At 41.8% G+C, this 27,892-nt stretch overlaps 1 protein-coding gene across 4 annotated transcripts in view; it reads left to right on the top strand.

Annotated features, from left to right (window-relative positions):
* Positions 1–780: 780 nt before the first annotated feature.
* Positions 781–27,892, top strand: part of FAM110B (family with sequence similarity 110 member B) — a 115,513-nt gene continuing 88,401 nt past the window's right edge. For 3 of the 4 annotated variants that reach the window (XM_076329677.1, XM_076329672.1, XM_076329674.1), the window contains exon 1: positions 781–859. The gene's annotated coding sequence lies outside the window, so the exon portion shown is untranslated. Of the gene's footprint in view, positions 860–1,290; positions 1,671–27,892 lie in introns of those variants that run through there. The other variant, XM_076329673.1, reaches the window with a different exon arrangement.

Raw genomic sequence — 27,892 nt, 5'->3', positions numbered from 1 at the left:
GTAGATCGGTAGGCAAATGAGTGACAAAGTTTGAAAGAAAATCTGTGAACTACCACAGACAATGGGACAAAGGTGTATCCAAAATTAATTTTTTACTAGTTCTTGGTGACTGCCAAGTGCAAAATGCTAAGAAACCAGTCTTTGCGATCCCATCTACCCTCTGCATTAAAAAAACCCAACTTAATTTAACAGGAGTCACCAGTCAGCTCCTGAGGCATAAACAGGCAGCTGAAGCACCGCGTGTAGGCTGACTTCAATACTGGATGCCGAGCAGCATTTGGCACAGGTGGAGGGGGTTTTCATCACAGACCCAAATTAACTTCGGTGAAGCTACCCCGCGTCTGCCAGGGCCGGAGGAACCATCTTCGGGTGGGAGTAAGCGTCCAACTTGTCACCCCGCCGCCGTCCCGTCCCCTCCCCTCCCCTCCCCTCCCCTCCCCTCCCCTCCCCTCCCCTCCTCTCCTCTCCTCTCCTCTCCCGGGCGCCGCTCGGCCGAACAAAGGCGGGTCCCCTTTGTGCAGCGCGGGCAGGGGAAGGGGCGATCCCTCCCGCCCGCCCGGGGCTCCCCGCCCCGCCAGCCGGGCCCGGCGGCGCTGGGCGGGCCCCACGCTCCGGCCCCCGCGCCCGGCCCGGCTCGGCGGCGTGTCGAGAGGAAGCGCCGGCTGCGCGGCGGGCGGGCGGCTGCCAGCCGCTCGGGTCCCCCGCCCCCCGTCTCCTCCCCTCCGCCGCCGATCCTCCGCCCCCTCCTCCTCCTCCTCCTCCTCGCGGCGGCGGCTTTCTCGGCCCCGGCTCCCTGCTCTTTCCCGCAGCTTCGCCTCGCTCCTCTCCGGGAGGCCCCCGCGCCGCGCTGGGGAGGACGGTAAGGGTGGCGACGAGGTGCGGCGCCGGGCTGGGCCGCTGCTCCGGGCTCGGCGGACGCGGCGGGGCCCGGGGCTGAACGCGGCGTCGTCCCGCAGCGGTTCCCCCGCTCGCTGGGGGCGGCCCCATGGAGCGGCGGCGGGCAGGACCACCCCCGCCAGCTTCCCCCACCAGCCCCGGCAGGCGTCTGGCGAGGGGGCCGGCAGCGCGGGAGGGGTGCGGGGCTGGCGGCGCCGCGCTGCCCCGGGGACGGGCGGGAGGCTCGGCCCCGCCGGGCGGTGCGGCGGGAGCCGCCCTGCCCAGCCCTGCCCTGCCCTGCCGCCGGGGGTCGGCGGGGCGGGCGGCTCCCTCCGGTGACAGAGAGCAGCCCCCGTGGGGAAGGTGCCCCGCGCGGAAGCGGGGCCGAGCCGGCTTCGTCCCCTGCCCCGGGGACGGCGGTTCTGGCCCCGAGCGGGTCCGCGGCGGGGCGGGCGAAGCGGTTTGGCTCCTCTGAAATTCCTCGCTAATGTCAGGGGAAAACATATGGCCCAGGAGAAAGCCGCTGGAAGTAATAGCTGTTGAACTCCTCCGAGTTATTTCCCCGAGTCGGTGCGAAGTGTGAACTTCCTTCCCCGGGATGCCCTTTCGGGGGGATGCGGGGCTGAGCACATGGCCGGCTCCCCTGGGTCGGCGCTCGCCCTGCTCGGGGTCTGCTCCGCATCTGTCACAACACGGCCTGAAACTGGGCCTGCCGGCGCCTGGTTTCATTTCAAAGTGCTAATCTGACCTAAAGAAAACTTCAGCTGGGAGAAGGGAGCAGGCTTATCCAAAAGGTAATTTACTTAAATGTCTGGTTTTTTCCTCCTTCTTCCCTTACTCCGACAAGGCATATGTGAAAAGAAGGGAAAGCAATAGAATTATTTGTGTCCTAAGGTTCAATATATATGGCAGCGCATAGGGCAGGGAAGAAGGTTAAAACTTTCAAAGACCTGGCACTGGCAAATTAACATCTCCAGTGAATCATAGTATTAACTTTTAAACTTGAATTTTATGGTCATTTGCGTGTTGATCCTTGCTTGTGTTTAAAGCCTGCAGTTACTGCGTTCAGATATTTAAGGATGAAACATCTCCTTTGTGCTTAAAATGACAATGCTGTTGTGTTTTGCAAGTAGCAAGACAACTTTTATCTTTAATGTAGACCTCTTTATCACTTAGCTGTAAATACTTGCTCTGTTTGTAAATCTGCCACTGATTTGTTGGGTGGCTTTGCAAAGGTCACTTCAGTTCAACTTCCTTTTTCTGTAAAACTCCTATATTGATTTAATGTGATACTGGGTTAGATTAGGCATTTATAATTTATTTCAGTCAACTTGTCCTTGGTTCTGCCTGTAAAGCCTGCTGGCTGATCTTGGTGTGTGGCGTACAGGGGGTGCACGACTTTGCTTGTGTCTAATGTTAAGTGTCCTACTTATTTAAAAACGTTGAGAGCTCTAAAAGGGTCAGCGTAATCCATACCACACATGCGCTCAACTGACCTAGAATTAACAGGCTAAAACACTTTTAAGCACTTCTGGAGTAAAAGGTGGCGCGTTATTTCCTTGTGTGTGACTAACACAATTAATTGCTTTTTCAAAGTGTCCAGTGCCATACTCCTCAGTTTAGAGGGTGGTTGAACACCCCACTTCTGCAAAGGTTTGGCTCGAGCTAGTGAGACTGCTCATGAGAGCAGAAGGTACCTAGCAGTGTGAATGTGCTCCCTGGGGAGATGTACCTGTTGGTGACGGTGGCCAAGGGAGGTGGGTGCAGAGACCACCATCAGTCCTTCAGAGGTGGTGGGCAGCCCTTGCCATGGCGTGGGGCTGTTAGAGCTGACAAGCTGTATGCCCTACCAGGGCCCCTGTTTTATGTGGGTTAGTAACTTGTGATGTCAGTTGATATTTCATGCTGCGGTACTGAGTTTTCCTGCTGTGGGTTTCAGCCTCTGTGGGCAGGAGGTAGCAGGCAGGTGCCTGTGCGCCGCAGTGTAGATGCAGGTATACCAGGAATGTGGTGGTTAGTGTGATTTACTGCCTCGATGGAACTGATAGCCTATGCCAGCAAGTTCACTCTGCTGCACAGAAGGCCTAGACTGCCCTCATGCTAGTGCATGCATGTTAAGAAAATTGTATTGCAAGCTAAAGTTAAGAGGGAAACAGTGTTTTCCAGATTCATATGGAGATCATTTGCTGTCACTTTGCCATAGTGGGTTCTTTCCGTGCCCTGCTGTAGCACTTGGCCATCAGCGCCCTCCTTCCCTGCTCCTTGTAGGCTTGTGGTGCGCACGCTGGAGACATCAGATCTCAAATTGTTGCTGGAGGCACTTAATATGGGTGCAGTCTTCTAGTGGACGGGAGATGGTTTTCTGTTAAAGGTTCATGTTATGCTCCAAAATCTGGAGGGCTAACGTTGATTTAGTGAGGCAAAACTGAGTCAAATTATAGAACATAGCCTTGCAAACGTGTTCTGGTTGCTCAGAGCTACAGAACGCATTTGAGATACTGTGCCAGTGTATAAAAGGAAGATGTTTCTCAAATGTGCTTTGAGGGAGATTGTATAGGGTAGATTTTGGCCATTAATTGTAGTGGAATGCAGAGTAAATGAAGGCTCATGTTTACAGCCTGCCCAGAACTAGAGGGCGTATCTGAACTCTGGGTAAGGAACGTCTCTGGTCTCTCCGTGGCTGACACTGAGTTTTGCTTTCCACTGCTAGATTACGGCTCGGTTCCACAAGGCCTTAAGCACATGTGTTGATTAGCCACAAGTTAACTATTTTAAATTAAACTGAAGGGTAATATCTCAACTACAAAGCGCTTTTATTTCAAGGAAGTTTTATTTTAGCAGGGCAAGTTCTGAGAAGTTAGAGGAACTAGTTTGTGAAGTCCACACGGCTGAAGACCTGTAGGAGTTAGAAGTTGGAAAAAAATTAAAAAAAAAAAAAGGCTTGGACTGTCTTAAATGGAAGGTACAATAGCTGCTTGGAAACTGCGTTTTAAGGAGGAGGAAAAACTTGCCAAGTGGGGCTGTGGACCTTGCTGCGAGAATAAGATACTGCAAGTTACTGGAAAACCTGTAAGGAATGAAGCGAAGGAGGGGATTGATCATCGGAGAGCAGAAACTGCAGGGATAGCATGTGAGTTGCCAAAAGCTAGAGCATGAAGAAATTTAAGATGAGGAGGAGAAAAGAACTTGGCTATGATGTTGTGAGGACCGGACTATAGTTGAAAAATATGTCTAATGCCTCCAAAATTAGCAGTTATAACCAGTTTTAGATAGGGATGAGGATTTGAACATGGCAGAAAGATAGGGTGCCAAACAGAAATGACCAGAATAAATTTCTTATGCCTGCTTCCAGATTTAACGCAGTCAAACTAAGGAAGCAAAGGGTCTCTGCTTTAGGGGTCTGAAAGAGTTGGTGCAGGACACTCAAGCCAGGTTAAAAAAAAAAAGGATTGGTTGTTATCTGTCAAGTTGAATGTAGCAGTTGTGATCGCAATATAGCAAAAGAAGTATACTTGTGTTTATTTTAAAAGGAGGAGAGAATGAAATCTTCACACATTTTACTCTGGTTTTAATAGTATTCAAGGATTTAGAACAAATTTGGAATAGAAAAAGTAATTAAGTATACAAAGATAAGTGGAAAACAGGATAAAATGCATCATGGATTTGCCTCAATGAGGTCATGGAAGACTAAAATCATATTACTACTGGATAAATACTGAGCCTCCTAGACAAAAGGAGCAGAAGGCTTCAGTTCGTTGTGTGTACACCATGGCGTGACACCGAAAATTACTAAATTGGAAGTATGTGGCTTGGCTAAAGAGTGGTGAGGTGGTTTGGGAGAGCAACCTGAAGGAGAAATTGTGACTGTCTGCATGATTAAAGGAATTACTGCTCTGGATCAGGGCTGGTCTTTTTACTTCACCGTACTGGCTGAGATAACTGTATGCAAAAGACGATTGCTGATGAGGCAAAGTTAGGAAACATAGTCAGCACCGATCGGGGTTGGATTATTGCACAGGAAGAACTGAATGTCTGTGATGACTGAAGCAATAGGAATGAGAGGAAGTTAAATAGCGCTAAAAGCGAAGTTATCTACTGAGTGATTATTAACAACACATCTGCTATCAGCTGGCAGGTCATCCCTTAAAACAGGCCTGGAGGAAAAGGACTGAATGCTGCAGTCAAACAGGGATGACTCTATTTGATGGTGGGCATGAAATGAAAGCAAATGTGATCCTCGGTGAGAGCTCTTCAGTGGAGATAGGCAAGTTATTATGCAAGGCATTAGGGAGACTTCATGTCAAATACTGTACATAGTTCTGGTTACTTGTGTACAGAAAATATTAAATTCTAGTCAAACACGTACAGGGACATCCAGGCTACGAGGGTGATGGGGCGTGAGCAGTCTGGAGTTAGACAGGAGATGAAAACTTCAGCTACGCTGGCTTTTGTAGCGTAGTAATGGCAGAGGGGGAGATAGTAGCTGCTTATAAATTCCATTAGGCAAATTCTTGGAGAAGAGGAAGGGTCGTAAACTGAAGGCTCATCTGTAATTTTGGATTAAAAACTTGACATACAGGAGGATGATTTGATGACTTGTTGAATGAATGTTAGGATATTGTATACGGGGAAATCAAAATGAGTTTCCTGTCAGATTTTGGATGCCCTCCCAGCTGTACTTCTCTTAAGTTCCAGTTTGTGTTTTAAGTTTGCATGTGACTGTTAAGGAAATGGGCAGGTTGGGTAACTCAAGCTACCATAACTTTTATGCTTCGATCTTTACTGATAATCAACAGAAATAGAAAACAATTCTGTGAAGATGTGATGAGCAGAAATACTTATTTTTGGGGAGTATGTGTTGTCCAGTCACTTGATGGTGAATGGGTTTTATAACAAGTAAAACCCTTGTCTTAGTACCCATTAGTAGCTGCTGCTTTTTCTTCTCTTTTAGTGTATAATGGAGTGGAATCAAGTATAACTCATAAAATATTAAAGATAACCACAAATTAATATGTGTGGGACAGAAAATGCATAAATGGACTTGTAGGCTGGAGGTCAGGATGGCTGACTTGAACCCATAAATAAATAAAACGATTATGCTTTCCTGTTGAGTGTATGCCCCTATCTATCCTCTGCCTGATCTCATGCTCTCTGGTCTTAGGAGTGCTCCGTGGCACTGGCTGCATCCTCTTGTTTGAGGACCGTGTTCCTGGGAACAGGAATAGGGAGGCTTCACCTGGGAAGGGACTTGGGCAGAGTCTTGCACAGTAGGTGAAGAGCAGGACTGCTGAAGACCCAGGGTGGGGCCTCCCAGCCGGGAGGACGTGCGCTCGTCTGTGGCTTAGTTTTGCAGGTGTAGTACCTGACCTAGGCGCTGGTGCTGAGCTATACAAAGGCCAATGCAACCTAACCGCTGGGAACAAATTGAGGTATGACATATGCCAGTTCAGACACTTTAGTAACTGTTGAAGACTTGTCTGGTACACACCAGAGAGGCATGTGCCTCATAGAAAGCGTAATGATGGTGTATGTGAGCAAATGTGGTTTGAAGCCTCCACCATGTTGACTTAATTTGATCTTTGCTATAGCATCAGGGTCTGTCCATTTATAAGCTCTCCTGTAGTGGGGGTTTGTACGCGCAGTCAAACTTCTGGAAGTTTCAAGATGACTCTTCAAAAAGGAAGAAGAATGTATGTCATCTGTGTGGACATATCTTGAGAAGAATCATTAAAAAAGAAAGATGCTTTGAATGTGTTTGTACATCAAAGCAAGATCAGTATCTTGATATTGCTTTATGTCTGTTTGCTTTGAATTTATAAGGCAGATGTCTAACTTCCCTAGAAATAATCCAGTTGCAAACTCCTTTCCAGCATAGTTTATTAAAAATCTGAACTGTTAAATTCTAGGTGTTTGCTTTAAGTGTATGTGTGTGTTTTCTTTAAAGAGGAGCTGTGTAATGAGCTCAATGTGTCAGCATCCCCCATAGGAAATAAACATGAAGAGATTGTGTTGAGCCATCAAAAGAATAATTTAACAATCCCAGGGAAAATTGAATTTATCGTCTTGGTATCTTTTAGCATGTATTATTAGGCTATTCGCTTATTGTGATTTTTTCATTTGCTCCTATTGCTCTTATATGAGTGTTGGGTGTATCATTAAAAAAGATGAGACTAGGGCTATGCTTTGCATTTGTATAGCATCCTTCACTTGACAGCCTTCAAGTTCCAAATATTAATGGGTGACGTGGAAAAGTTATTTCAGATATACAAAGGGGAGTTTCAACCTAAATTCAAACAGTCTCTAGCAAATCAGAGCGCAGAGCACTTGTCTCCTGATGCTTTGTTGTGTTCTTTAAAAAGAAAATCACTCAAATAATTTCCTGTTACAATTTGAGGTCTTGGAAAAGTCTGCATTAAGGAATGGGAGGAAATGTTTTAAGACTTTATTGGACAGGGAAGATAACAGCAGCATCCACTATTGTCTGCAGTTCAAGCCAGTGGAAAGGAATATCCTTCTTGTTAGTAGGTCAAGGAACTGTGTGTTCGTGGTGAGCACGGTCAGACTGGGAAGCAGAGAAATGGATTGGAGCAAGCAGCAAGCGGTATAAGAGATGGAGGTAAAACCTGGGACGTGCACATGTGAAAGAATACAAGAGAGAAAATGTGATTGAGAAAATGAGAATTATGGGAAGACTGTGAATGAACAAACTGGTGAACAGGGAAATGAAGGAGAAACGCTTATATATTACACATGAACTCAGTATGCACACTAACATGTCCAAATTAAATTGGAAAGCTCATGTTTTATTCATTGCTGTGATGTAACTGTGGGATATCTATTAGCTGGTTGGGGTTGCACTATTTAGAAAAGCACATTTTGAATGAAGAGAGGTTACAGCGGGGAAGGAACAAAGCAGAACCTTAGAGCAAACTGCAGGAGAACCTTTTAGGTGTGAGCATCTGTAAATTACACAGTGTCTTGCATAGTTCAAAAACAAAGCAAAGGAAAAGAGAAGAATTATAGGCAGAAGAATGGGGAAAGAAAGGTTGTTCTGCAGCCTTCCAGTAGTTTAACTTTCAGATTTCCACCTGGTGTTTTTTTGTGCAAATAGCAGCTGAAGGAGTGTCCTTCTGTTGTGAAAGAACCATTGGTAGTAGTGTCTTCCTCTTTGTCCAGTTCTCTACACGGTATTAGACAAGTCTATTTTAAATAACTACCCAAATTCATGAGTGGACCCAGACCTTTGGATTTGTAATGACCTTTGTATGTTGTCTTTCTCTATTTGACAAGTTAATCTGTGCATGTTACCGTTTGAGAGGTCAGGGGGCCACTAGAAATGAAACTGTTTCTTGTGTGTGTATGTGCGTGTATATATATATATATATGTGCAGCCTGAACTAGGATGGAGGAGAATCATTTAAGTAATGGTTGGGTAGACCACTTTTGAGATTATGATGATAATATACGTTTTATTTGTACTTTATTTTATATATATAAAAAGTAATGTTGCTGTGATCTATTTGACAGAATCTTATTTTTCCTCCTGTCCACCCCCAATGGTTTTAGACCTGTTTTTTTGATTTCTTAATTAAAAGAACATCTTGTCACCTTCCATGCATGCACGTACTTCAAGACTACATTTAGAAAAAATCGAATTTAATACTAATGTTTGTAAATTAGTCATGTAAGTACAAGTAGTTAAAATGTGATAGATTTCACTTGCACGTTGTATTTAATTGCAAGATTCTTATTATCTAAGTTGTTTCGCCTTTCTGAGCTCTGATATTACTGAAGTATATTGCTGTTGAGTTCTCCCAGTGTGTTTGTTTTGGACGTTGAATGATGATTGCAGTGGGTGACAATCCTGAATGAATTTAAATGCTAGGCAGCGTGAATGGGACTTCACGGATTGCTTTAGCTCCATTTGGACAGATGTTATTTTCTCACTGAAGATCACTTGTGGCTGTCAGACTTCTCTCTGTATAATAGAACTTGATACAATATGTAGGGACTTACTGATGAATCAGTTAATTCCATTAATTAATATCTGCTAATCAGAAACTAGAATCCCAATTCTTCAACACGTGAGATTTCTGCAATGCGTTTGTATAAATGCTTGGGGAACATGTGCAGATGAGAAAGTCTGCTCAGATTTCCTGCAAGACCTCCACACATGCTTTGCTGAAGGATTTCAGATGTTTTAATTAGTTTTTCCTTTTTTTATTGTTACTGTGTTGTCCCCATCTTGCAATGTTTGCTGTGCGTGTTCAGGGGGTTACTCCTGCTGTAGTATTGGGTCCTGTTTCAGTAAATGAAATGTTGCATGTTAGGTTAAGCTTCAGAAGTTCTAGCTGAAGTAAATCTCCCAAATCTTTCTGCATGTAAAGCCACGCGTTTCAGGTCTTTTTTTTCCTCTTTCTTCCTGTTTGATAGACTGCGAGGGAAAGGAGAAACTGACTTTAATGAAGCAGAGCATATAGGAATCCACAGTGTAAGCACTTGAAATTGGAGAGAAAATGTTGTTCTCATCTGATCTTTGCTATAATGGTTTGAGGTGTTCACTTGTGACTATAATAAACAAAATTTGTATATTTGAGGAAAAAAAAAATCTTAACTTGATTTTTTTTTTTCTGATGACCTTTTTATTATAGCAAGTTTGTGCTATCACAAAGTTTCTATTTTAGGAATGAGATATCAGCTTTTTTTTCCTGTTTAATAGAAAGATGATCAGTGTCATTTCTCTCTTCCTTTCCTCTCCATCCCCCTTAAAACAAAACAAAACCTTCAGTCCTTAAACAAAAGTGTCTTTGTTTTTACATTTGTTTTATGAAATCGCTTAAATCCTTTGGGAAAAGCTTTCCTCTCACAGGAAGAGGGAAAAAAAAAAAACCACCTCCTAAAGCCAAAAACAGCAAGCCTGCTACCAGACGTCACAAAGTTTTGCTATCTGAATAGTAGTAGATTGCATAAAAGAAGCAATTTCTCATCTTAATGAATGAAAAAGTGCAATTGCAGAAATGCACACATAGACATATGGTTTTCACTCAGCAAATGTAAAATTAGCATTCAGGACAAAAATTTGCTGCATACCTTTCTTGGAGCTTCTTTGGGCTGTCACTGTTGGGAGTGGAATTTCAAATGGGATATTTCAAAGCTCTGCAAGACGGGAAAATCAACTGTTCCCTTCTGGCCTTTCTGCTTTTTGTTACAGTAGGCAGATGCGTGAATTACCCTTTCCTGATCTAGGAACCTGGCAACTGACAGCAAACATGAGCTAAGTGAGAGAATGAACCATAAAGACCAAGAACTGCGTGAAATATCACCCTGCTAATTTGTCTGCATGGGCTTTATCCAGAAAATACGCTAAAGAACAGGAGTGCTGATGAGATAGAACAAAATTATTGCAGCATACTTTCTCCCAAATGTAATAAAAATGCAAAATCGAGTCAGTGGCCTACTATTCGCAATGACCTGTATTATTATGTGGGCCGGAGGGATCAAGGATGAAGGAAAATTGTCCAAGTAAATGCTGAATGTGAATGAAAAAATAAGAACGCCTCCCTTAATGCCAGGAGGTAAGGGCTTATTTTCTGTAGGGTAGGAAATCAGACACTGGACTAAAACAGTTGTATAGGACCATCCTAGACGGCACCTTTGTAAGCATTATATGGAAAATTTGGAGTATGGTGGCCTCCCTGGGATCCAGTGGCACCTCACATAGCGTCTCCTCACATCTCGGGCACCCCTTGGACTTTGCTTGACGTTCCCTCTGTTCGTGCCCTGCGCTGCCGCTGTCCCCCTTCTGTCTCTGAAGCCCGTGCTGCGTGAGCATTTACAGCATGTGCTGGGCTTCAGCGTGTTCGCAACCTGTGCAATGGCTGTAACTTTGATACTGTGCACCCATGACTTACGAGGAGCGGCTGACATCACTTGGTTTGTTCAGCTTGGATAAGAGAAGGCTGAGGGGTGACCTCCTCGCAGTCTACAACTTCCTCAAGGGGGGCAGCGGAGGGGGAGGTGCTGATCTCCTCTCTCTGGTGACCAGCAATAGGACGCGAGGAAATGGTATGAAGCTGCGTCAGGGGAAGTTCAGGACCTTAGGAAAAGGTTCTTCACTGAGAGGGTGGTTGGTTGTCAAACAGGCTCCCCAGGGAAGCGGTCAGAGCACCAAGCCTATCGGAGTTCAAGGAACGTCTGGACGACGCTCTTAGTCATGGTTTAGTTTTGGGTAGTCCTGCAAGGAGCAGGGAGTTGGACTCGACGATCCTTATGGGTCCCTTCCAACTTGAGATATTCTATGAAACAGCTGTGTCCTTACAACTGGCTTGTCCATAGCATGATGGTGAACCCACATGTTGCTTCCTGGACTTATTTTTATACCCTAACCTTGTAGGTACACCTTCTTGTCCTTCCGGTGCCCAGGAGGGGAACTAGGCACCCTTCAGTGCCTTCTGGAGTAGCGTCCTTACCACTCATAAAGAGGCATGTGCAGAGATGATTATATGGACGTTCACCTTATATTTGAAACATTTTTAAGTGCTCTTCATGAAGATTAGACCAGAAAATTATAGGCTTTGGGGAGATAGAAGCTAAATTAACTTGTGCTTTGCTGGCTAAACAGCATTAATGTTTTCATTACTTGGTCTAAAATGGAATAGGCAAAAGCTGTTTTGAGAGGCCCTGTACCCCAGCTATGTTGGATTTAATAAAAGATAGGACTTTTCCTTCTAAACTCTCGTTATCCAAGAACTGCTGTGAAGGTATCAAATGATTCTGTTTAGATTGTTGCAATCAACTAATTTGATTTCCATATTACTTCTGGATGACTGTTACTGAAAAGACTTCTTATAAGGTGCCCTGCCCAATGTGAAATCAGATCCTCACACTCCACCTCCTACGTACATTTTACTGCATCGTGTGGGCTGTACTGTTCAGCCAGAGAGTAGAGAGGGATATTTGCCTCCTGTGCTATTATGGTCAATACTAATCAAATGCTACTAATGATAGTAGGCTTGCTTTACTGCCAAATAGCAGGATATTATTATATGTTTTGGTCAGAGGGGATCGGTGTCACTGTGGAGTGGAAGAGCTGCCCACCCTATAGACCTATGCTCACTCTCCCAGTACCCTTCGCTCCCGTTTTGCTGCAGGGCCAAAACATTTTCCCTGAAAACTCTGTTTCCTGTAGGTGTTGCAGCCGAGGTGGGACGAGGTGGAGACCGGAGGGACAAAGGCTGGTATCAGAAAAGCCCTGGTAGTATTTGCATCTAATAATTGTGCTGTGGCTTAGGTGTGGATGTGATTAGTATTGCAGTGCTGCAAGCTGGTGGCATGTCACCCATTGCTGTGGTTTAAGCCTGAAGGAGTTGCAGTGTGAGTCGGACAGGAAGGCAAGGAGGCAGTTTGTATTATGGCAGTTGTGATACAGATACTGTCTAATGCAAAGTTGGCTGCTGGGAGGTTCCAGTCTTTCTGCTACGTCTTCCCCATGCTTAGAACTTCCACTAATTTAAAGTTGAATTTCTAATGAGAAACAAAACCTGTTCCTTAATCAGTGTGATTTGCTTTCATGGAATACTTCATTCAACTTTGTGCAAATTGTGAAAGCCATCTAATATTTGAAAATAGTCAGCTGTTTTTGATGTTGAACCAGATTGAAGAGTGCTAGCAATCCCTGTGAAGTCCTCCTTCAATGAAGTGTAATTTGGTACCATACTATACTAAACTGAAAGAAGCAATAAAACAGTTCTGCACTTAGTCCTTTTTACATTACAGTTCTGGAGTTGCAACTGTGGATTTACCATTGTTTCCTTAATACCTTTATCTTCTTATTAGGCAATATATAGAACACCAAACTTTTAAAATCCACTTTAAGTGTTTTTCTAATAACTGGTAAGTTGGAGTGGAGAAAATATCCTCTTGTTCTTCTGTAGAGCAGTCACATGGATACAACTTTTTTTCTTTATTTGAAGCTGTTTTGCAGAGTTAGAGTTGCGCAGATCTTCCTAGGCTGGGTTTTTTCTAAAGTCAATGTCAGAACTTAATTTTTCCTTACTTGCAAAGGTTGCGGTCTCTGACAATGAGATATACCTTGCTTTAGTATTGTTTATCTTGTTCATCAAGTCAAACAGCTCTTACAATTATTATCCATGATCAACTAGCTCATTGGTATGACAATTAATCAAAGTATAAATGAGAATGTAGAGTGGTGACCACAGAGCTTCTTACAAACTTCACCGGCACCTCTAGTGAGTGTTCTCCAAGGATAAGGAAGAGGCATGGTTTGGTAAGGATGTGGAGGAGGCAATTACAGTGCTGGATTATGGCTGGGTTAGTTCTGGCTGCTGGTCTTTGTACCTCTGAAGGCTCCTGAGAAAGAAGGGAGTGTGGGTTGCTGTCCAGCGTCTCTTTTTTTAATATTATCACGTCTTTGATCACAGCTTCGCAGCCTTTGGCAGCTTGAAGTGTAGGAGAACTTCTTCCCCCTGCTGAGAAATTACAGAACGTACCTGCTTAATTGTTCTTAGTTACGCGACGGTTTTTATTTTAACCAATTCTTTTCTGACTTGGGAAGAAAAGGGATGTGTTCTACATGGAAACTATGTACAGCTTTTTCAGATGATTTAAAAGTGTGTTTCAAAACTGATCTGAATGATCTTGAAAATATGGCCATTTTTGATATTTTTGGTAATATATTTTATTGGTATTTTTGCCAATATATAGTTAGTCTTCAGCCTGAGTACGTATGAAATGTACAGTGACGTAAAATAAAGATGTCTGATTTATTATGTTGTCCGCTCGTAAAATACAACTAACTAGTCACAAGGGAAAATCCTCTTGGGGAAAAGATTCAAATTAAGTAGTGCCTCACTTTCTCAGTTATTACTCCTCTGTCTTAATTTTTTTTTTTCTTCTAACAATCTCTAGGACATTTATTTAAACTAACTATTAATGCTTCATTTTTGATGTCTGTAATACTTCTATGCTAATGTATGTAGATGAACAGGTCAAGACTTGACCTATATAATAAAAGTGCCTTAATTTACTCCTATGTACATTCCAGGGTGTGGGTATTTAAATAAAAAGGGGAAAAAAAGATGAGCTGGTGCCCAGTGCAGTAATTGTAGCTGGAGACTGACACTTGTGAAGTGAGTGCAGTTGTCAAAATAGCTGCCATCTCATGCCAGTTTTTTCTGACCCTGCTGTAAAGGCAGCTTGTGGAGACACATCAGCAGTGAGGCAGAGGCTGAGCGCATGCTTGGGGCAGAGTCTTTCCGCAGTCCTCTGTTAGGTCTTGATGGCAAGACACATGCGTTGGATGTGTCCTCGTGGCAGGGCATGCCTCGTGGCCGTGCTCCCTGATGCTCTTGAGAAGATGCAGCCTCTGGAAAGCGCTGTGGCTCCCCGCTGTGCTGCAGGTCTGGGTTTCCCACAGGAGCCCACGGTATGTGGCCTGGTCTGCGATTTCCCTGGGATCGGGGCATGGCTGGCCTCTGAGTTGGATCACAGGGTCTACCTAGCCTTCCCTCCTGGATCCTTTGGTGTCCCCTACCTCTGGTTCTGTGAGAGACGCTCAATGGGAGAGCCGCAGCTGACTTCAAGGGCTGATGTGCCAGAAGCCTGACTGTGCAGAGCACTCACAGGTCGCAGTCAAGGTTTTGCATCATAGATAGAAAGAAAGTAGCAATCCCTTCATGTAAAACACCAAGAGAATACACAAAACAAGGTTCCCAGGAAAATGTGCATGCATGAGGCAGGGAAAAGGAGTTGTCAGGGGAGCTCTGGTTTATGACTTGCACCACTGACCGTGGGACCTGCAGCATTCCTAAACATCCAAGAAGCATTATGTGGATGTCTGCAGGTAATCTTGAATCATCTTGGAGACAAAAGACTGAATCCTCCTCCCCATGCCTTGGTATTTTTGCCATAACACAATGGTGTCCACATGTGTACATGCACAAATAATAGTCTTTGTTTAAAAGCCCTAAATATTTCTTTAGGGACCTGATATAATTTTTCTAGATGAGCTTTCCCTTTCTGCAGCTGGTTTGGACCAAATCTGGGGAAACAGTTACAGTACATGGTCTGCATCCAAAGGAGAAGCATTGCTCCTCTGAGGACCGTTAGCTACAGTAGGAACGTAGTCCTTAGCGGTGGGGCTGGGCTCAAACTCATCTCCTTCCCTGGGCCTTGAGGAGGTGGCCCACAATCCCTGAGCTACAGCGTTGCTCCCCGATGACTTCTGAAGGGCGCTGAACAGACCGATGGCAAGGCAGTGCGAGGTGGGCGCCTGTTGAAGTGTATTCCCCAGGCCCAGCTCTCAGGTATCTCTTCTAAAATACCTCAAATACTTTTAATTTTCACTTAATGACTGTGCTCTGAGTTGATTTGTCTGGAAGTAGTTACTTCTTGTAGAAGTTCTTGCTGGTGGTATGAGATAACTTGGCAACATCTATGAGAAAATGGTTATATGGGGAAGAGGTTATTTTGAGATTTTTTCTTATCTGGAGAACTACCAAAAGCTGGGAAGTGCAAAATATGTGTGGGGTTTTTTTTCCCCCTTAAGTTTCACACCGCTTTTCAAAATAAATTCTTCTGCCTTTAAGTGGGTGCGTCCTTGCTCAAAAGTAGTAATTTCCAAATGTTCATATTTGAGCCAAGAATAAAATCTTTTTTTATGCAATCTCTTAGAGCCTGCCTTTGAGAAGGAAAGAATTTAGTCTTCTTTTAGGGATTTTATTCTCTTTATAGAACATAATGAGTTTGCTTTTCAAAGGAAAAACTGAGGATTGCAGTGAAGATGCTCTGTTGCATTTTTGGCTCGATTTTATGCAGGATAAAGCTGTTTAGTATTTAATACAGTAAACTGTTTAAAAAGGATAAGTTATATAATTACCATGAACTTCTAAATAACCATTAGTATAGTACCTGATTGTTGGTAACAGCACATTAATAATATTCAGAAATTAGCAGATACAAAATAACTGCCTGAGCCTTTCCTCTTACTAAGCTGAAAATCAAGGATGTGGCTTTATCAGTAGGAAAATGGTTGCAGATAGAGTCAGATCATTTAAAGGCTTTTTTTTATTTTCTTTTTGTTTATCCCTATTTGCATATCTTAATTATGTATAAGTCTCCAGTTTGGAAGCTGAAGTGCTATTTTATTTCTCCAAGTATCTTTTAGTATCAGCTCAGTGAGCGCCAGTTTTTAGGAGCTTGCTAACGTGCCTGTGACAGTTTCTTCATAGCTCAAATATGGCAGCTGATGTCTGACTGCTTTAAAACAATAATGAACACCATAAAATTCTTTATATACTTAGTAATGTGATCCGGTAGCTTCATTTCAAACAAACAAGCATGCATGTGGTGTACGGAAACAAGTAAGTTCTCCCTTGCTCTGTGATATCTGTTGGTTGACTGTAGCTAACTCTTCAGGCAAGAAAAGTACCTAGTGGTAGAATATGATGTGGTATTAAACCAGTCCTGATGGCAATCGGCTCATCATGTATACTTGAGGGGGAAGGGTCAGAAAGTAGCCTGCAAATGTTTCCAATCCCCAGTGTTAAATTGTGGTTTTATTGTCAGTGTTGGCTACAAATAGGGTAGGAGTTGAACCCAGTTTATGGATAAATCTCACCAAATTAAATTCTACTCCACTTTCAGAGAAGCAGCACCAAATGTAAACAAAATGTCTCTTGCTGCTTTGGTATTTAAAATTCTATGACAAATGACTTAGGACTGAAAGTAGTAGTTTCAGTCTCAGTGGAAAATGGAGACTTCTCAGAGCTGCTGCACTGGAAAGTATATCGTTCTCCGTGGTTCTCCTTTTTTATTGCGCTCTATGCCAAACATACATTCACAGGATTTAGAAACCCCTCCCCATGGACTTTTTAATAGTGGACCAATCTTTCCATGAAACAAAATGGGTCCATGGACTTTTGAATGGCTGGTGTTCACTTAGCTCCCAGGCGTACCAGAAGAGCCCCCGGTTAGCAACAGCAGGAATACCTGAGGTCCTGAGCCCAACTGGAAGTTTCCTGCTGTAGCACCTAATGTGACTTCTCTTCACATCGTAGCATAAAAGCATCGGAAAAGATTGTGTGAGGCAAAAGGAGATGATATTTAAAGATGAACCTTGCCCTTTCACTAGTCATTTTGTAGCACCAGATAAATGATGCTATCTTTCAAGATTATTTAATTGTTAGGGGAATTCCATTGTGTTTGAAGGATTGCTCCTCCCCTCCTCAGTTTGTGAAGACCTTTACCAAGTGCTTAGACTTCATCAGTTAATCCAGGAATTTACAGAAGGGTAATGCAGAGTTCACATAGTGGGGTGGTATGACTGTGTCAACTTGAATTGTTCAGTATGTTCGCAACAAGAGGGTTTTTTTCTGTTTTCTTGAACTTTTTTCTCACTTTGAAGTCTATTCCCAGGAATGATGGGTTAAGCGTACATGTGTTGCATCTAGGTATCATTCTGGCAAAATCACTGACAAGCTGATGTGTCTGGTTATTTTTTGTTTTTGAGGAAGGCAGATACTCCACTTCCTAAGCCAAAAAGAAACTTTTCTCAGACAAAGCTTGATCTTTTTATAAGTATTTTAAATCCTGCCTGTGTATTGCAGGTGCATGCCCAGACCACATGCTGCCTGCTGACTTCTCCCTCTGTGGACAGAAGGATTAGAAGAGAGTTTCAGCCCTAATCCCGGGTTTCCTGTGCAGATTCACTTTACAGTCTTACTCCTGTTTAGTCGCCTCTGTGTTAAAGAGCATGTTTTTATTTATAGTTGCTCTCAAAAAAAGAAAAAAAAACCACTAACAATGGTATTCTGATTTTTATTGTATTGATGAACTATGTTAAGATTTATGCCTTTTTTCCCCCAGACCCTTCACAGGGTAGTAATTAGCCATGTGCTATGCAAATTCTTGCAGTAAAAGGAATTGGTTATCTGTTAATTAAAACTAAATGATAGCAATTTTAGATTTAGGTTATTTCAAAGTATCTAAATTATTTAGGATCTGAAGTCTTAATCTTTTTCAATGCATGCCTTAGTCTACTTTTTGTTACTTTTTAACTCTACAGTAAATAGATACGGTTTCTTATGTACAGAATGATATTCTATAATAAAAACACCACAGTTTTTGCCTTCCTTAGGGCTTGAACTGACCTTCAGAATTTTGTGAAATGTGAAAAATCATTTGATCACTTCTTTTAGTGGTCTTGCTTTGTGTACTTTTTATGATCCATGCAGTTTTAAATGCGGTTGTGCACAGATTGAACTACATCTAAAATTAATATTGGCCAGGACAAAAACATGGAAATAAATTTGTTCACCAATATGTTTAATTGATCAAGAAGTTGGTAAAAGATTGTTTTCTCCTTACACAGTTCCTTTTGTTCATCCATTTTTGTGTTTAGGGAGCTTTTTAAATCATCTGTCATCACTAATTAAAACAACATCTAGCATACAAGCTGGTTTAAGCAATAGGAAAACTAGTTTCTTAGTGTTTATAAGAAATTTAAAGGAAATATTTTTGAATTGTGTAGTAATGGCAAATGATGGCTTTCTGCTTAAAGAAAAAAAATACTAGAAGCGTATGTTTGTGGTGTGTTATTTTTTTGCCAGGATTTTATGTCTTAATTTCAGTTTCTTTACCAGTCTATTGAAAGACTAGGCTTGGTGCCCTGGTGAGATGTCTGAGGGTTGGTGTGAAAATCTAGAAAATCTAAAGTCAAAACTTCAGAGGTTTCAAAACCTCTAAAGTCAATAAGATTTTTGACATGGAGACTGAGTTAATTTAGATTTGCAATAGCACCTGCTGTAGTGGATGCTACAAAAACATAAATCTGTGGTAAGACATACATGAAAATGCATGGAGGTAAGTGTAGTTACAGGGCTGCTTGGGAAATTCCAGATGTTGATAATTTCACTGATGTTTTTCTGCAAAATGATTGCCAACATTCCCTCATTCTCACTACTTAAAAAGAAGCTTAAATGAAAATTAAGCCTGTTTGGAGGTACCGCTAATTAACTCGTGTCCCACATTGAGGGAGCTGCGAGCTGCCCCCCTGCGTGGGGGGGGAGGGAGGGAAGGGAATTCTTCCATCTCTGATCCATATATTTGTAATCTTCTACTGTTATTATTCAGAGGCCTAAAAATAAACTGGATTCTGTTTCAAAAAGAAGATTGAATATATGTTACTGTTGGAACAGTGTTTTACATAGTTTATGCAAGAAAATAGCTGTCGTATAAAAATACCTGGGTAAGTGTAGAGTCTTTCGTTGGCATGCCTTTGAGACAAATTAATTTGTTTTCTATACAATTGAATACTGTTTTTTTCGATTCTCATAGAAGCTCAGCAATAAGCTTTGAGCACAGAATAAAGTCTTTATCCTGTGTGATTTGTGTGTATTTGTCTTTTAAATCTGTTTAATGAAGTAGTGCAACAAATTTGGGATTAGCGACATGCTAGTTAGCTTTGCCGAAGGAGGCTGGGACAGAAAAATGGGGAAATTCACATTTTTTGCATTAGGTACGATTAGCTGGCACAAAGATTAGCTGTATCATGCATTTCTTTTCAAACGGTTCCTGACCTCGCGGGTGCAAGGAAGTTGTGATCCAGCTGTAGCAGTATAAATTTGGCAAAGAAAATAAGCACTGGTTTTGTGCAGATTTGTATATTGGCAGTAAAATATTCTCAGCTCACGGGCTTTCCTTTTACCTCTCACAAATTTAAAAATAATGTTGGTTTAATGCCAAGTGTCTGTTGTTATACATGCCTGTTTGTATTTTAGTACTTTTTACTGCTTTAAGTGCCTTTATTTTTCCTCTGGATCCACTTACGATATATGGAGGACTGTAATACCAGCTTAAATCAGGTATCATGTACAGAAGTTTCTGATACATTATGAAATATGAGTTTTAACTTTCAGTAACATGAAGTCTACACTGTAAAATCCTACTTTTAATCTAGGCTTATTTGGTTAGGCTGTGAAAAATCCATTCCTAAAAATACTCAAGCTTTTTTGTTTTGTTGTTATTTTCATTTGGGATCAAATCTCTTTGAACTGTGTAGACACACACCTGTGCTAATTTTAATCCCTGTGTAGTTTTCATCAATTATCACAGCAGGCAAGAAGAAAATCAAATTGTAAAATGCTTTTGAAAAGTAAATACATTCAACCTGGGGTTCAGGTTTCTGTTTTAATCAAACATCATCTGTATTCATGTTTTTACACAAAGCTGGGTAAGGGAGGGGCATGAAAAGCCTTTTTTTGTTTTAATTGTGAAATATCTGTTTTGAAGTGCTCTGGTGTACAATGAGTATAATATGTTAGTGTTTGTAGAGGAAGGCTGTGTTGTGTTGTGGGTATATATATTTTTTTTTTAAGCTTGGAGAAAATCTAGGTCGAGATTTCATTCTTTATTAACTTAAGGCTTTATTCAACAAAAATTATCCTCCGTGGCTAGAAAGCTTCCTGACTGGGGAAGTGCTGGTGGGGGAGGAACCCGCCACCCTCAAACATTGATGGGAGCATTACCCTTCCCATCAGGGCGTTAAAATGCTCTCCTTCCCCTGTGTGTTTTTGATCACCACCATAAAAGCTCACAGGTGCAGGCTCTTCTGGTCTGCTTCAGAGCTGATGTGGGAACAGTTTCGTGCGTTTCTCGGTGCGGGGCCGTGCTTGGGGCCTGGGACCCTCGGTGTTTCCCTCCCATGTGTTCCCATTGTCCGGCCCAGGCCCCACGCCATGGCCCCGGTCTTCCAGCGCTGCCTTGGCCTCCTGGCCACGGGTGATCGCGTTCCACCCAAAACAGGTCTCGTGGTGTTGCTAAAACAAGCTCTGGCCACAGGACCAAATTATTATTTTTTTTTCTTTCGTGAAAACATCCATGTCGGCAAAATAAATGAATTGGAAAGCTTGCCAATTCTTGTTTTAATTCATTGGGTGATACTAAAACATGAAATCTCTCCCTTGGCCTTGTGTAGCTTTCCTGCTCCTCTTCCTTGGTGGTCACTGCCCTGTGTATTTAGCTGCACAGCGCCAGCGCCTCAGCCTGGCATTAAATATGTAAACTGCAAAAACTGGGAACAGTGCTGTTAAGTATGTAAACTGGAAGAACAGGGAAATTCTTGGCTCTTTCAGCTACAGTAATCTACTGTATTAGGGGTTTAAACAAACTCGGGGAAAACAGTTGTTATGAAGCCTTTAATTTTCCCTTAAGCTTCTGTGTCGCCCTTGAACCAAAAGCAAAGGTAGTTAAATTAGGATAATTAATCATGGAACAACTTACACAGGGGATGTAATGAATTTTCCATCAATTTGCAAGTTCTGTAAATCAAGATAAGAGGCTTCTCTAAAATACGCTGTTTATAAGCTGTGGCTGCTGTACTTGACAAAAAAATTAGGTTGTTAGATGCCATCTGTGTTGGCATCTTGAAGTTGTTTCTGGAGTAGTTCCTTTAAACGTGAAGGTTTAGAGAACTAGTCTGTATTTCCATGTCTAACACTGTATCAAGGAGTGCAAACTTGAGGGAGAAAAGGTCAGTTTCAGTTAAAAAGTTTGTGTTCAGTACTCCTGTATTGACACTTTCCTTTTCTCCTGTTCCCGCCCAAGATCTTGCGGGTGTGGGAGGAGGGCAGAAAGCCTGCCCATCTGCTGCTACAGGACCTGCCAATGATACCTGCCTCGCAAAACTTGGGTTTGTGCTGACAAAAGGCAAGAAAAGTTGTATTTATCGCTTTCAGGGGAAGTCTTCCAACGTGTGGAGTTGCAGGTCCTAACTTCCCAAAGTGAGATGTGCAGAAGCCTTAGACGTTGTAGTCAGCCCGTGTGACTAATATAATTGCATCTTCTTCTTGAATAGGTACTGTAGATGCGAAGCAGACTTCGAAGCAAGTCAGTTGACACCCACACAGGACTAAATTATAACATCCTGAATAAATTGCTATGCAGTGTAACTGCTGAAGTAGTGTCAATACAAAGAAAGTTTGTTCCCAGCAATTCTTCCTATGTTGAAAATCACTTGAAATTTGCTGGATTAAAAAGTTAACTTGCATAGTTAGTTAGGTTATTTGCATGTAAAATGAGCAAAGATTATCAAGATAATTAAAAGCACAAAACACAGGAGAGAAAAATGTCAAGTGTATTTTAAGTATACCTATCAAATTCTGTTCACATCCCACATATTTTATTGTAACTTTTATGGTTAGTGACCAAATGGTGACTTTTGGTATACTATTTTTTCTTTAAAATGTAATAAAATAATCATTCCTTATTTTGTGGCAAGCAAATTGAAACATATTCTGTCTTGAATTGCATCATATGAAACCCTTCAGTAGGGTCTGAGGAGGCACACCTCTGAAAACTTATCCCCTTTTTTATTAGCACACAAACATAATAACTGGAAACTTAAATGCATTGTTTGTACAGTATGAAAATGTAGCAGTAGAAATGATAGCACTGCAATAAAGATCAAGGTAGAAATCTCTTTAGATGTTTGACTTCATTTTAAAGTTTGTTCCTTTTGTCTTTAGTGCTTTTGATACTTAATTTTGTATGTTAACAAGCACCTTCTTAGATGCCTCATATATTTGAGCTTACAATTCAGAATGTTCAAATTCGATGCTTGGTGTTTAATACTTGTTTGGGTGCCTATCTTTGTAGGTAACTTGCACAGAATTTTCTGCAGGAACATCAGCATACCTGATAGAACAAATTTTATTGACTTTTACAAGGGAGAATGCTATATTGACATTTATTAGTCTGGTGGAATCATCAAAATACGCATCATTAGGGACATGTGAGTGCCTCCAGTGAAAAATACATATTTTGATATACAAAAATGTTGCATGTATTTTGGAGATCTTTTTGTAACCCAAATGACCAGCATTATTTTCTTAGCTGTGGGATCATTTGAAATGCCAAAGATTAACCAGTGCAAGTGTTAGTGGTCCATCTCTATTATTTAAAACAGAATTGCTAGGTAGTTGCAGAATGAGTGACAGGGTAGGATGAACGCTGAATTGCCCTTTGGCTTCAGGGTAGAAAAGAGACCTTGCTTTATGGACTGAAAATGGGCAATTAGCAAGTTGCAACCTCCCGTGTGTCCTTTCTCTTCCTTTTTGACTGCTGCCATGACATAGCTATCTACTTTATGAATTCTGTTCCTAGTTTGAAAGCTATTTTTAAATATTGTATGCTCTTTCCTTCTTCCCTGACCTCAGTGCTGTTAAATGAGGATAAGAGTTATAAAAGGAAATCTGTGCATGTGGCAACCCATGGAAAAGCCCTATCAGCTATCTGTGGCTTTTCATGCTGCATCTGGTGATACGATGTGATGGTGGAGGAAAGTCCTGATTGATATTTTTAGTTATAAGGAATAAAAAAAGTGTCAAAAGTTTAGGTTTGAGTTGTCAGAACAGTGTGAGAATATAGTCTCTTAAGCTTTGCTCCTGATTTGACATTTGACAAAAAAAGTGGCCCAAATCAAGGTCAAACAGATGGAGGTATTCTGCAACTGGTGCCACTTTCATGCCTTACGATAGCGACCTGATACAAGGTTGATAAATGTTTATAAAAGAATCAATAAGTGGCTTAAGTCCTCAGAAAGGAAGTGTAAAACTTTCTGATTCAAACTGTTGATTTATACTGCTCTTAGCATTAGTAGTTGGTTTGGCTGCTTGCCCCTTGCCTGTGTGTTTGCCAGCTTCGCACTACTTGGAGAGGAGCAGTTGCCTGGATTCACTTCCTCTGGGTTATGCAAGTGCTGCAGCACTGCACTTAAATGTTGGGTAGCACTAATTTGTATTTTCATTGAAATCTTTTAACTGATAACCAGATTTTGATAACTAGCTTTAAACAAAGAAAAGTAAACAATCTTGGGATTTTATGTATTTTTTACTTCTGTACAGAAGTGCCTTAAATGGCCTGTTTCTAAGCTAGAGTTGCATCAGTATATGAAGCTGTTTCCTTCTTTGCTTCTCAAAATTGTGATGTGCAGCACAAGAATGTTACTATTAAATGCCTCTGAAGGTAGACTTTGCAGAGCTGGCATGTTGTGCTTAATCCCTGCTTTTGTAAACATCTACTGGGTTGTCCTAAGCACTGAGCCCATGGCATAGGAGTGGGCTCCACTTCTTGTGGTCCAGGGAGGAAAGCTTTTAGTAAGACATCCTGTGTCCGTGCATCACTGGGCGTGGTGCAAGGACTCCTTCCACTGCCTCATTAAAGTTGGATCATTGATATCCTATACCCAGCACTCTCTTTCCTGCTAGTTGTGATACCGTTTTACCGTTCCTATCAATGATGGTAGTGAAGTATTGAAACAGGTCATGAAGGGAGGCATTAAACTGCTTGTAGTCTTTTGTAGTCCAGTATTAGGTATATTTAATAAACAACAGTCATGCTTTAATGTAGTTTCTAGGAAAAGTTTGTAGTGTGTGTACTCCTGAGGTGTGTTGACCTGAGCCTCCCTCAATCTGCAGCTTGGTCGGTAGTGCGGGGTCCTGGGGTATCCCCCAGTTACGTACTGTCCTGGGGAGCTCCCCTGCCTTAGGTCTGATGCAGATGAAACCTGGGTGTGAGAGCCAAAAGAGTCAAGCCGGGTCCCCAAGCTTGGCTGGTGACAGGGAGTAGGACTGACCACTGCAGCAAGCAGCACATCTGTGCCTGACTGAGGTCTGTGCACCACTATATATTGCCCTTGTACCTGGGTTTTTTTTTCAGTGTTGGTATGTTTTATGAATACTTTGGTGCCTGCTTTCTTGTGCTTTGGAAAGTAAGTTTTAGAAATAATCTCTGATTTATGTCCTCTTTGTATGTTTGACCCTGTGGCCTGACCCCAAGTCAAAGCTTTGCATATCTTCTCATTCCCAGCAAAGTGGCCTGTGGGGTTTTTTTGAAGCCCAGCTGTAGGATTAGTATTTCCTATCATGGGCAATATATCTATTTCATGTCTCTTATTACTAACATTTCATCTGTTGACTGATGTGAAGTCCAAAACCGAGTTCATCTGTCTGTATCCTTTCCTCCTCCAGCTGTAAAACATTCGAAGAGAAATAATTAAAGTTGAATAACCAGGAACCAAGTTAGTCTTCCTGGTTATACTGAGTTGTGAAGTACTGCAAGAGAATTGCATGGTCTGGGTGTGATGCAGAGTAAGCAAGTGGCTGTCCTCAAGTGAATATAGATTAAACTGAATTCTTGCTACTTTGGGGTTTTAATAACTTGCTGATTAAAATTCTTTACCTGGAAACTTGCATGTAGAAGTGTGGGCTTGGAGAGTCTTTCAGACCAGAGGAAAATTTGCCTTTACAGGCTGTAATGTCCATCTGTATTTCAGTCATGCCTAATGAAATGATAAATCGATGACTCTTTCCCTCAGCAGATTCCTCATGCCAATTTTTACTTATTTCTTTTTTTTTTTTGTCCTCTGTGTTTGCAAATGTCTCATTATTAATTATACGTACCTATTCTAGTTCTCAAGCTTATATTGTAAATCTAGTTCTTGTTGTGTTGGGCAGTGAGCAAGATCTGAAACTCCTCCAAAATGTGTGCATGGCTCAGTATTCGGTCACCATCTGGCACTTTCATACTTCCCAGACTTCCCACAGTTCTGACGAAAGTGCTATAATGCCTCTAGTCTTCAGGTACTTCAGAGAACCACTCTTGCAGTTTCCTGGCATTGTTCCCTGGCAAAATTGCTTGGGCATCTAACTGTGTCCTGAAAACCCGAGAGCTGTCTTGATCTGATCATTTAATGGGATTGGGTGTCACTTTTATTGTTTTGAATGTGGGTCATTGTCCCTTGGTCATACCCAAGGGAGAACTAGCACATGTCATGTGGTGGTTCAGTACCGGGATAGAAGGCTTAGGACTCCCATGTCTCTTGCACAGCTTGTCTTATGCAGATATGGCAGGATGAGGGGCAGATGAGAGGCTACAGTAAATTTGTTTTATAATTTGCGTAAAAATCCTACTTCTCCAACTGTGGCTGGATTTGCAACAAAAACAATCATGAGTCCAAATCTGTTGAAGGCATTAAGTAACATTTGTCTAGCTTTGATGTTGCAAAGACTTTTGAAAGTGCCTATGCATTCCAGAGTATCTTTCTTAAAATGATAATGGCGTCACTATTAAAAGCCAGAGAGAGGTGTCACCCTTGTCAGGTCTAAAATCTGTCTCATGCATAGTTCACGCTTTTTAGTTCCATGCTTTTCTTATGCTTAGTAGAGTTCCAGCTCTACCCATTAAGTGCTGCTAATTGTTTGGAAGTCTGTTGTGAGAATGCAGACAGGATAGTGTAACATACGTGATTCCCTCTTCAGCTGCATATAATTACTCTCATGTATATTTTCATGAATGTCTTGTCTTAAGATTTCTCGCAAATAGCAGGCAAGGATGGTGATAGCATATGGTTGCTTCTAATGTCTGTCCTAAAGTCAAACCAATTACTTAGCTTGCATGTCATGAACTACAAAGTGGTTATGCTTTCATGGGGACTATGAAAAATGAATAAAGCTAAACTGCAAACTCAAGAAAAGGACAGTTCAGAATTTGGTTTACTTCAGGTGTTATACTCAGGCTGTCATTTATATTTTGGACATAATTCTTTAAGATAGTATATGCTGACATGTTCCCTGGGTCATCAGTAAAGACTCAGAGAGTACACTGTTTTTTATAAATGGAAATCTCCAGGGCTGTGTCCAAGTCTTAAACCATTTTCGAGACCTGCAAGCCATGAATCTCATTGGTATCCCTGAATGAGTGATTCTTAATTACTTTAATGATGCCCTTTTTTGGAGCTTAATTGACTTTTTTTAACTGCTAGAGAAGTCACCAGAAACTCTTACAAAGGCTCTCTTATTTTGCCTTAGTTTCAACTTACGTTCCCTATTTTATGGTTCTGGGTAACGTTTATAGTAATAAGGCAGCACGGTATTTTTCTATTCCCTTTCACGGGGAAAACTTAAACTTGATGTTCTGATTGAATTTCCTAGTCATATTTACTTAAAATAAATCATGGTACCAGGCCCCTCCTTAAGTCTATCTTCTCTTGTCACTTGAATCATTATACTTGTTTTTCATCATACACCTTGTTTTCCTTAAAGTTTCACAGCCTTTCTTTCAACTCTTAGCTCGGCTGTCGTCACCGAACCCGGGAACGTTCACAGGTATACAGGCTTTCTTCTTTCAAGTGCCTTGGCAAGAGGTGTATATTCATAGAGACTGAAGATGGTAAGAGATTGTACATTAGCATATAAACTCAGTTCATAAATTCCCAGTTGCAGTTTTTAGTTGGTACCTCTTGAACTGTGTTTGTGCTTTCAGCTGGGGAGTACTTTCAGTCATCTGCTGCTTTTCAGTGGAGTTTCTTGGAGGAATGGTTCCCCATGAGAGGTGTGTCCATCCACTTCGATAACTACCTATCTTAGCTGTTTGTCTTGCCAGACCTAAATCTGACTGCCTTTTTGTTGTCATTTATTTGCTTGGCATCCGACTGTTGTTCCTCAGGTGCGCAAAGAGAGTGAGAGGAAGGAAACCCATCAGGTCCATCCATACTGCTGCTTTGTTGAAGTACTGTAATTTCCCTGCCTTCCGTTGCCCTCCAAGACAATTTCTTCCTCAAGAGACACGCCATCTCTTTTTACTTGTCTTTGGAGTCCTGTTTTACTGGGCTGCCCACTGATGCTTAAGAACCCTAATTATTTCCATCAAAATGTCTATACTTATTTTCATTCATTTTTTAATTCTAGAAAGAGAAAACCCATCCTGCAGAACCAGGTAGCATGCTGGCCAGAAAACCTGGTTTTTCTGTGTTCCTTGTTTGGTTTGGTTTGTTTTTTTTTTTTCTTTTATACTTTCATGACTGTTTGTGATTCATTCCAGAAAAGTGCTAGACTTCCATTAAAAAGTTCCTAGAATAAATGCATATTTTATCATTTACCTTTACAAACTTATAAGAAGTCCAGTGAGTAAGGTTGGAAGGACAGAAGCTCTGATTTTGTAA

The sequence above is a fragment of the Aptenodytes patagonicus genome, chromosome 2 (genome assembly GCF_965638725.1).
Source record: "Aptenodytes patagonicus chromosome 2, bAptPat1.pri.cur, whole genome shotgun sequence".
NCBI classification, from domain to species: domain Eukaryota; kingdom Metazoa; phylum Chordata; class Aves; order Sphenisciformes; family Spheniscidae; genus Aptenodytes; species Aptenodytes patagonicus.
This window is presented reverse-complemented; position numbering and strand designations above follow the sequence as displayed.